A 9,020-nucleotide genomic window follows, 5' to 3' on the forward strand; every position below is an offset into this window, starting at 1 on the left:
GACAAACTATCAGCAGTCATTACACTGATTCATAAGTGTGTGTATGTGTGTGTGTGTGTGTGTGTGTGTGTGTGTGTGTGTGTGTGTGTGTGTGCTCAGATGAGTCTGGAGACGCTTCCACAAGACAGGAGTGAACAGACCAGATGATGAAGATGATGATGATGATGATTTTGACATCAGAATGAAGCTTCACAGGCTCGTCTGGATCACATGACACTAGAAATCACAGATATATTGAATTTATGGGATGTTGTTCTTGATCACACATCTGTGTAAAGCTTCAATCGTCTATAGAGCAGAAAGTCTGAAGTCAATCTGAAGAATCTGAACAGTGAATCTAGAACAGTGGTTCGATTCGATTTTCAATTCAATTCAATATGGATTATTTTGGATATGTATCAGGTATAATACATGGAAAATTTTCTCAAGGAAAACAAATTTTTGAACTAATGTTGTAAACTATGAGAGTCAGTTACCTTAAAAACAGGTGGAGCAAAACCATTTAAAATCTTAAAAACAAATACTAAGTCAGCAAATTGACAAAATGTTCCCAACTTAAAATGGAAAACGTAAATACTACAATGGTGAAAACTATTTGGCTTTTTTTCTAGAACCTTGAGAGTTTGTTTATATTTCAACCAGTTTAAGAAAATACTTCACGTCCAGGTACAGGACGGGATGTAATGTGCGGAATAATCATCGAGTTCATGAATAAAATGGCTGCTTCTTTAGTCAAACTATTTCTTATAAATATAAAGTTTGCTAAATTAAATTTCACTGTTCACCACTTTCTTCAAAGTTAGTAACTTTTGTAAATTATGGATCAGCGCTGACTCGAGACGCGAACCGTTTAGAACGATTCAGTCCGATTTGGTGAACTGATTCAGGTCACTAAAAAGAACCGGTTCAAAAGAATGATTCGTTCGTGAACCGTACATCAATGGACCAGAGACGGAGAGATTGCTAACAGAGTGATATTGTACTAAGTTGTGAGAGCGCTGTCAGCGCTGTGAGTTTATTGTGTTTGTATCTGAGTAAGAACCGAGCCGTCTTCATCATTATTCTACCAACTTTGTAACACATGTAATGAACCATTACAGGAGATGAACGAGTTACGAGTAAGTGTTGATTATAGCATTATTTTTAGATATTTTCCTATCATATGAAAAGCGTCAGTGACGCGCATTGAGTACACAGCGCAAACAGTAATCGAATGTAATCCAGTTTATTGTGGGGTTAGCTGGCTAGCCCGGATACCCTCACGCTTACCCCTCGTCTGCTTAATCTCAGCCCGAGCTTCGGCGTGCGTGAGGTTTATCTCTAAAGATCTGGCTCTGCCGATGTTGAGTAGAAACTCATGACTGTATGCACACTTAAGAACAGATAGACGCGACGAGGACGTACAAAAACACTGACTCACAAGATAGAAAACACCGTTTTGTCGGGAGAGAGAGAAGCCGCAGCATGAATAATAAAGTTCTGTGTGAACTTGAATAATTAGCTACACATCAGAAGGATCAGAAGGAACTGAAAAACGACTTCTGTTTTCATTTGTACATCCAAACACTGAGAAACTGCCAGCATTCACTCGTTCACAAGCCATGATCTCTCGAGGACAAACAAATATAGCGCTCGCATGGGCGTGCCAGATTCTCTGGGCGGAGGAAAGGGAGGAAACCGTTTCTGTTATGACGTCATAACAGGAGAATTCAAGATCAGCTCGTCTGGGCTGTCATTTTCTCAAAGGCAGAGAAAGACAGCCAGAACTCGGTTTACACCGATCAAAATTTCTAGCCACTTGGGGACAATATTCAGGCTAGGGAACTCATATTAATGTTGAAAAACCTCATAAAATGAAAATTTCATTCCATGGGACCTTTAAAGGATGAGTTCATTTCGGAATGAACATTTCCTGATCATTCCCTCACCCCCATCTCATCCAAGATGTTCATGTCTTTCTTTCTTCAGTGGAAAAGAAATGAAGTTTTCTGAGGAAAACATTCCAGGATTTTTCTGCTCATAATGGACTTCAATGGGAACCAACGGTTGAAGGTCCAAATCAATGCAGTTTCAGAGGAAGGGCTTCAGAGGCTCTGACCGATCCCAGAGGAATAGAGTCTGATCTAGACAAACCATTGGTCATTTTCAAGAAGATACTTTTTAACCTTAACTGCTCATCTTGCGCTGCTCTGTGGCACGGATTGCAATCACGTCAGAAAGGTCACGCTAGACGTAGGCAGAAGTACCGTTCTTTGTTTACAAAGAGCTCATGCGAAGACTACAACCCGTTCTCACTCTCAAGGCGTCAAAATCTGAAGCGTGGTCAAGTGTCTTCATAATGAGGACGCTAAAGGCACTCGTAGATGTCGACGCACAGGTGCTCCATTGATTTCATTGAGAAACCTTTGGCGTCATACACAGACACACGCGTTGGGCATGGGAACGTTATCGTTATGCTGAAATTATATTGGGTTATGATTTTGCCATTATGACATGTTGGAGTGTGATTCTCGATTTAATTAGCAAGTAGGGGTGTGACAGTTAGTATATAACTGTGGGATCGACGGTTATAGTTAAACACCGTCATTAGAACTCTATAACCGCCAAAACTGTGTTAAAATATTTTTTACAAACATAAAAAAACCTTTAAAAAAATCAGTTTTTATATAGGTTCCCTGAGCTGACGAGGGAAACGGAGGCGGAGTTAGTGGTGCTTCGGAGGCTGCTACAGCTGGAGATGATTCGGGAGAGGTCTGTGCACCACCCCCTACCAAGAAGAGAAATCTTGGAGATCTCCTTAATAAACGGAGGTCTGAAATCTCTGCCCCGTTACCGATCAGAACGCGCGCTGACACGGAGTTAACCCGCTATCTCCAAGAACAACTTATTGACTCTACGGCTAATCCACTAGCATGGTGGAGAGACAATGAAACACGCTATCCGCTCTTAGCAAAATTGGCTCGTAAATACATGTGTATTTGTGCTACAAGCACAGCATCAGAGCGAGTTTTTAGCACTACGGGTAACATAGCTACCTACCCCTGTCAGTCAGATCGTCACTAAAACCGAGTAAAGTGAACATGTTGTTCATGTCACGGAACTTGGAAGTCGAAAAAGATTAGGAATTTAAAATGTCATTGCACTTTTTTGTTTCCTGTATTTAGTTAGTTTAATTAAGGTATTATCACAACAGTCGTTGTTCGACTTTTTTCTTTTTCTTTGATAAAGGTATGTAGATTTTATCATTTGTAATTTAGGCCTAGGCTACTCATTCATTTTTATGCAGCTCTTATAGAATTTAAGTAGCCTACTTGTTTTAAAGGATTAGTTTACTGTGTGTGATTTATTTAAAACAAAGCATGTTCATTGCAAAGGTTTTTTTTTGTTAAGGATTTGTTTACTGTGTGTATATAAATAAACGTATAGCAAGTAGCTAATCAGTGTCTGCTCAAACTAAGTTGTCCTATAACAGACAAACATCATTACACGAACCCCCCCCCCGCCGACGACGGTTATGTTACGAACCGTCACATTTGACTCACATCATAACCGTCATCACCAATTCTGAAACCGGCACACCCGTCAGCAAGCACCATTTTATATACATTTATTTACGCTATTTAGACACATTAGAACATGTAACCCAACCCCATCCCTAAACCTGCCCATGTGTTATATGATATAAAACACAGATATAACAGCAAATGTCATGCTAAATAGACGTGTGCATCTTTTGAATGAGGTGTGTGTGTGTGTGTGTGTGCGTGTGTGTGTGTGTGTGTGCGTGTGTGTGTGAGTGTGAGAGTGAGTGGAGTGTGTGTGATTCACAGACGGCTTAGATTAAGCCAGGATTAGGCCTCAGTTTAATTAGGGCATATACATACATACACTGTTAAAAATGTGTTGTAATTTTACAGGAAATTCCTGCCAACTAATTGCAGTAAATTTACAGCAAGTAAGATACAGGATTTTTTACTGTTTTTTAAATACAATGTACTGTATATAACAAGTACTGTATTTATACAGCAATACTACTGTGATTATTACAGTAAAATGCTGTAATTTATTATAATTCCCTGTAAATGTACTGCAACTCAATTGCCAGGAATTTCCTGTAATTTTACAGGACAGAATTACAATTAAATATTCCTGTTATTTGTAAATATTACAATAAAATACCGTAATTTTCCATCTTCCGCAATTAACAACAAAACAATGGCATCTTTTCTTTGTTTTATTAACACACTATGCAACAACACATTACAGACTTATAAAATGACAGTCTCATGGGAGAATCCAGCTCACTTCCAGATGTCCAGAGAGCTGGGAGAGAGAGAGAAAAAAAAGTTTCATGTTTTCATATCTGTTGATGAATACAGAGTAACAATAAAAATAAATAAAAAGTTACCCAATCCCTACTTGCTCATAGAAGAAAATTACCTTGATGTATTTAACATTAACAATTTATATATTGCAACAACTTCACATTAGAACATTTGATGTGAATTTCAACAGTTTCCAGTCAGGATTTCTTTTTCAAATGGTAAATAAAATGTACATTAAAAAGTTGGATGGAGACCCAGCTATTGCCGTTAAGTGTCTGTTCTATCTAGAGTTGGTATTCATTCCCCTGCAGGACATTTATTTAACAGAAGAGTCTGACGGACAGCAGTTTAACATCACAAAATTTGACATTAATTCATTAATGAAAGTCGTAAAGTATGGTTAAGGTATTTAGCAGACGCTTTTGTCCAAAGCGACACAATATACAGTAGATGCAAACATACAATGACATATATTGAAGAAAAACAATGTAAAAGCCAGTGTAATTCTAAATGTTAAGTTGTTAAAGGGTTTGGTCACCCAAAAATGTAAATCCTGTCATTAATTCCTTGTGTTGTTTCAAACCCGTAAGACCTTCGTTCATCTTCAGAACACAAATGAAGATATTTCTGATGAAATCTGAGAGCTCTCTGACCCCTGCATAGACAGCAATGTAATGAACACTTTCAAGGGCCAGAAAGGAAATAAAAACATTGAAAACCTTCCATGTGCCTGCAGTAGTTCAACCTTAATTTTATGAATCAACGATAATTATTTTTGTGCGCAAAAAACAAACAAAATGACTTTATTGAACAATTTCTTCTCATCTGTGTTAGACTTCCTAGTTCTACGGCAGAACGACTTGTGCACATGCGTTGTGGTACTCACGTGAACAGTGTCGGCCAATGGTAAGCCGGGGTTCTGAAAACACTGCACTGTTTATGATATGTGTAGAGCATAAAAGTCTGACACAGGCTAGAAGAAATTGTTGAATTAAGTTTTTTTTTATTTTTTATTGCGCACAAAAAGTATTCTCGTGGCTTAATAACATTAAGGTTGAACCACTGGAGTCACATGGACTATTTTAACGATGTCTTTATTTCCTTTCTGGCGCTTGAAAGTGTTCATTACATTGCTGTCTATGCAGGGGTCAGAGAGCTCTCAGATTTCATCAGAAAAATCTTCATTTGTGTTCTGAAGATGAACGGTCTGACAGGTTTGAAACGATATGAGGAATTAATGACAGGATTTACATTTTTGGGTGACCTAACCCTTTAATAACTTAACATTTAGAATTACATTGGCTTTTGCATTGTTTTTCTTCAATATATGTCATTGTATGTATGCATCTACAGTATATTTTATGTCGCTTTGGACAAAAGTATTCCTTCCTAGTGTGTGTCCATTTCTAATTTGCATAACAGAGCTGATGGAAAACATTTTTTGTGTGTGCCAAATTTGAATGAATGCACTTAATGAGCAAATGAGTTGGATGGAAACCTGTCTATTGACATCAATGCATAGAGTATATCATAGAGCCTAATAATACTGGACAAAAAGGAAGTGATTAATGGGACTTTCCGTATGAGAATGATGGATCTATTTTCTTTATTAGTGTGTAAACAGTTCAAACATACCTTTGGACAAATTCAGGAGTGCTTGAGGCCTCTTTAGGATACTGCAACGTGATGTCCATCCATGGACATCATCCACTTGTCCGCATAGTGTCTCTCCTGAAATGCATTACAATATGATAACTAAAATAGCACTCGAAAGCTGCACGACCTAAACACACACAAGTGGCGATGTTGGCATGATGGGCAAAAAATGTACCCGATTTAAATTTGGCTGCTACTCCCTTCAAAGTAGTCTCCTTGTGCAGCGATTTACAGTTCTCAGTGCTCCTGGCTCGGTTGGAACGCTCCCTGAATGCCTCGCTATTTAAGCCTATCCAGCACTGTCTGAGACGTGTTTTAGATCTTCTCTACTGTGTCAAAATGGTGACAGTTTTCATTTTTGAAAACTTGCGCATTTTCCACGCATTGTGAGCGTGTGCGTTGTCATGTTGGAGCACGCTGGATACGCTTAGATACTCTTAAAGGGTTAGTTCACCCAAAAATGAAAATTCTGTCATTAATGACTGAGCCTCATGTGGTTGGACACCCGTCAGACCTCCGTTCATCTTCAGACACAAATTAAGATATTTTAGTGTAAATCTGATGCTCTGAAAGGCCTCCATTGGCTCAATGGCACGGTTCACTCTCAAGACCCTTAAAAGGCACTAAAGACGTCGTTACAACGTCCATCTCACTACAGTGTTTCTACAATAACTTTATGAAGTGATGAGAATAGTTTTTGTGCGCAAAAAAAAACAAAATAACGACTTATATCATGATGACCGATTTCAAAACACGGCCTCATGAAGCTTCGAAGCGTTATGAATCAGTGAGGCGATTCAGTGGTTTGAATCACCAAAGTCACGTAATTTCAGCAGTTTGAATCGCCAAATTTCAGCAGTTTGGCGGTTTGACACGCGATCCGAATCATGAATCGACTCACTGATTCATAACGCTTCGAAGCTTCATGAGGCCGTGTTTTGAAATCGGTCATCATGATATAAGTCGTTATTTAGGGTTTTTTTGCGCACAAAAACTATTCTCGCCGATTCATAAAGTTATTGTAGAGCCGCTGTAGTGAGATGGACTTTGTGACGACGTCTTTAGTGCCTTTTAAGGGTCTTGAGAGTGTAAAGTTGAGCCAATGGAGGCCTTTCAGAGCCATCAGATTTACACTAAAATATCTTCATTTGTGTTCTGACGGGTGTCGAACGACATGAGGGTAAGTAATTAATGACAGAATTTACATTTTTGGGTGAACTAACCCTTTAAATAATGCATGTTCTAGAGAGCGTTTAAACTGAGGCAGAAGCACTGGGAGCTGTGCATCACTGGACAAGGAGACTACTTCAAATGGGATAGTGGCCAAAGTTAAATCAGGTATATTTTAGCTTTTTATAGTCACAGTCTCAATACTTTGATTTTACCTCATAATTATTTTTCGCATCTACAACGGCCATGTGCCAGAATTCCAGCACAGTGCTATTAAACTAAATAAGGGAAGAATATACCTTGCACAATTAAGCAAGGTGCACTGGGCAGGGTCTCTCTCTGGATATCAGCAGCTGTGGCATTGGGCTAGGGAATAAAAATGTAAACATTACAAAAGGTATTACAAATTACACAACAAATTCCAATTACTATTATTTTAATATTCTATACAGTATGCCAGGCAGCCATATATAATTTGAGACAAAGAAAATGGTCCACTCAACACAAAAGAAAAAAATGTCTAATGTTTTTAATATACTGTATGCTCCACCATCTAAAACAGTAAAAGGATGTTAGCCAGTCAACTCCCTATAGCGGTTCAGACTGTATTTGGAATATTAGAATAATTTTGAATATATAGTCTGTGTGGAGACTATATTATCAGCACAATGGTATTGCACAAACAATTTACAAAATAACTGTTGGAAGAGAGAACGAGCCAGAGTAAGTGTGTGTGTGTGTGTGTGTGTGTGTGTGTGTGTGTGTGTGTGTGTGTGTGTGTGTGTGTGTGTGTGTGTGTGTGTGTGTGTGTGTGTGTGTGTGTGTGTGTGTGTGTGTGTTTGCAAGTTATACTCACATCAGCCTTAATAATGCAGATGGTCTTGCTGCCGTTCTTTACTTAATAGCCATCCAAGACTTCACCCACACCTGTTGTCAATTACAAGACAGCAAAACAGAAGTCATAATAACATTACAATAGCCTGTCCGGTAATCAATGCAATAATAACCTGCGCTAAGGAAGCTGACCGGGCTAATGTTTATTTTGACAGTCTAACGTTAGTCTAGTTTTTTGAGCTATCGTCATTGTGGTGGTTTTCCATTAGTTCAGCTCGCCTCGACTCTATTCACCATGTTTGCTTTTCCATTGTAAAAATCTCGTGCCTTGTAACGTTACCTGCAAGTCGCACCTTTTCCCGTATCTCCTCCGTTGAGGTAATTTAACGAGCCGATGAGATGACGTTCAGATCAACGGCTCTGGTTCAGATATAATTGACAACAAATCTGTGTCTGAAATAATCCAGCTAGGAGCCGGTGTGCAGCTAACTTACTCCCGCGGCGGTGTTACAGCAGCTGCTCAGTTTGTCTTCTTTACATTCCTTCGGTGTTGACCGTGCAGGGCCGCGGTGAAGTTAGTTAAGGTGGATAGAGTAAGACGCGAACTCCACCGCAGTCAGTTCAGGTTTCTACCGGGAGCGAGCGAGTCCAGGCGAGCTAATTTTAGTAACGGGACCTAACGTTAACGCTAATGTCACGGAAATGGTCAAACGAAACAAACAGCACTCACTCAGATCACCGGTATTAATATATCCATAGACTTATAAAATAAATTTCATGTTACATACCTGAGGTGTTCCTTCTTCCAAAAATGGTTGAATACTTCTGGTACAGTTGGCATGTCTGGAAATGTTGAAGGCGTCAACTTTAGCCAAGAAATATTATGAAGTATCACTTTTCATGAATGCGGTATCCCTTACGGAAGGAAAATATATTTACCAATATATTACTTGAAATATATTATAATATATTGTTATATTGATGGTACATATATACAATATATGTAATATTGCAGTATATTGCAAAACATACAAA

This window comes from Gobio gobio, assembly GCF_949357685.1.
Source record: "Gobio gobio genome assembly, contig: scaffold_118, whole genome shotgun sequence".
Taxonomy (NCBI): Eukaryota; Metazoa; Chordata; class Actinopteri; order Cypriniformes; family Gobionidae; genus Gobio; species Gobio gobio.